This window comes from Plecotus auritus (genome assembly GCF_963455305.1).
Source record: "Plecotus auritus genome assembly, chromosome: 4".
Taxonomy (NCBI): domain Eukaryota; kingdom Metazoa; phylum Chordata; class Mammalia; order Chiroptera; family Vespertilionidae; genus Plecotus; species Plecotus auritus.
In genome coordinates, this window is record NC_137775.1 from 43444359 (window position 1) to 43446854 (window position 2496).

The window sequence follows — 2496 nt, forward strand, 5'->3', positions numbered from 1 at the left end:
GAAAGGACATTTTTAAAGACAAGGTTATAATTTAAATACTCTCTTTCCAATCATTGAGTGGGACTTGAAACATTCATTGAACAAATATTATTGAACTTACTATGTGCCAGGAAGTGTCCTGGAAATAAGGAAATGAACGAGATAGATTTGGTGCCTGCTCTCAAAAAGGGGACTTTTCAGTAGCAGGAGGAATCATTTAGTAGTAAGTGTTATATTGTAGACCAAAAAGGGATAAAAAAGAGAACAGTGTATCACATCTCTGTCTTTCATTGTGCTGTCAGTACAATAAAGATCAGGAACACATTGTGGCTGGAGATGCAAAGAAATGTGCCAACACAGGACAGTAGTGAAAGCAGTAACCCAGAAAGCATTGCCAAGGAACAGAACCCTAGCATGTTTACCAAAGAAGAGCATGAGCCACATGAGCTAGCTAAGGGAACGGACTTGGGAGTCCCAGGCCTGAGTGTGGGTAGAGGCTCAAGCCAATTCTCATCTCCTCCCAGGACCACATTGGACATACACATAGGGAATGGTATGATTATCCCAAGGGTAGTTTGGACAATAACAGGGTATATAAACATGAGACAACTGAGGCTGTGTTTCACATAACCAATAAGAATCAGGATTGGGACTAAAATACTATCTGTGATATTGATTTATAGGGCTAATTTATCTAACAACACATTTTGCTACAGTGATGCTGAACCTGCAAAACAAACTTGAGGCAGCCATAAAGTAAGCAGTGAACTCAGAGTGGTGAGAGATGCTCACATTCTTTAGACTTTGGTTTCCGCAGGGTTCCCCAAGGACTTGGAACACAGGCACCCCTACTTAGCTCAACAGGCAACTTGGAAGAGGTTTGAATAATAATTAGTGCATCGTGGGGAAATTGTCTGGTTCAAGTTATAATATCTGTATGTATGCATGAGAGCATCTATGATATAATCACCATCTCATAGAAATACGTAGGGGGTTGTTTCAAAGGTTTATGGCTGATGCCTATCATCTACTGAACTGGAATAGTTTTCATGTTAATTGGGAAATTTTTCAGAGTTAAAGAGTTCGATATATGCTTTTTCAAAGCATCAGCAAAGGTTTCCCCTACTTTAGGTCTTTGTAGTGTTGTTGGAAATAAGTCAAGGTAATAACTTGCCTACTATGCTCCCATTTTGAAGATACAAGGCTGAAAGCATTGAGAGGCAGCAAGAAGAGCAAAGACCAAGTCTCCTGGAGCCCATTGCCCCAGTGCAGATGGTCAGCAGTATTAGACCCGGTGGCCACTAGCTATCATTTAAGAGCTAAAGGCCCAGTGCACGAAGTTCTTACATGGGTACTGTCCCTAGGCCTTGCCTACAATCAGGGCCATCTTCCCCAGCTGTCCTCAGCCGGCCCCGCCCCCACCGCCACCCATCCCCTGTCCCTGTTTGCCATCTGGTGATCGGAGCCTGCCGGCCAGGGAAAGTGACTAAGAGGTCGGCTATTCCCGCCCGCTCGCCTGCCCGCCCCCGCTGCAGGTGGCCATCAGGCAATCGGAGCCTGCCGGCCAGGGAAAAGGACAAAGAGGTGGTTAGTGCGCCACACAGTGACTGGTCCAGCAGTTGCTCTGGTCATTCTGCCATTAGGATCAATTTGCATATTACCCTTTTATTATATAGGATTCACTATTCTGGCTCCTTAATCAAGGTGAAAGAGCTCTGGATGCTAAGAGAAAGGGGATTCTATATGAAGAACCAAATCTGCAGCAGAGGAACAAAAATGACTAGATGGAGAAAAAGATAAGTTGACCCATTCAAAGAGAGAAGAAAGAAGGAAGGAAGGGAGGAGGAAGGGAGGGAGGAGAATTTTAAAAAGAAAATAAAATGATTAACAAACTATGGGGTGTCACAGTGACCTGATTTTTCACAAAATCATGTGATTTGCTTTAAAAAAATAAGTCAACACCCAAGGACATCCTACTGAATATGGCAGGTAAGTACTTTTTCATAATTTGGCATAACTGGACAGAGGTGAGGAGTTTTTAATATAAAGCCCTAACACTGTGGCTACCTATAGCAACAGGTTTGGTACCCAACCTCTCCCATCGCTAGACATGGAGAGGACTGAATATGGAATAAAAAGCATTAAAATTAAACCTCCAGTTCATTTTCTAAGGTTAGGATTCAAATGGTCCCAAAATGAATAAGAAAAGGCAGCATTAAGACAATTCCACTGCACTATTTTTTTTTCTTTTTGACAATAAACACCCACATGGGACCTGTATAAAAATACTGGAACAAAAACAGAGTGGAATAAAGAAGGTAAATTATAGATGAAGAGCACACTTTGGAAGAACAAAAATTTACATAATTGTTTTGATTCTCAAGGAGATTAAAGAAAAAATGAGCTCCATAATACAAGAAAAGACAATGTCAAATAACCCTAACTCTTTCTCTAACCCTCCATAAATCTTTACTAAAACAAATAAAAGCACTTCAAGAATTTTTTTCCTGCCGAAAC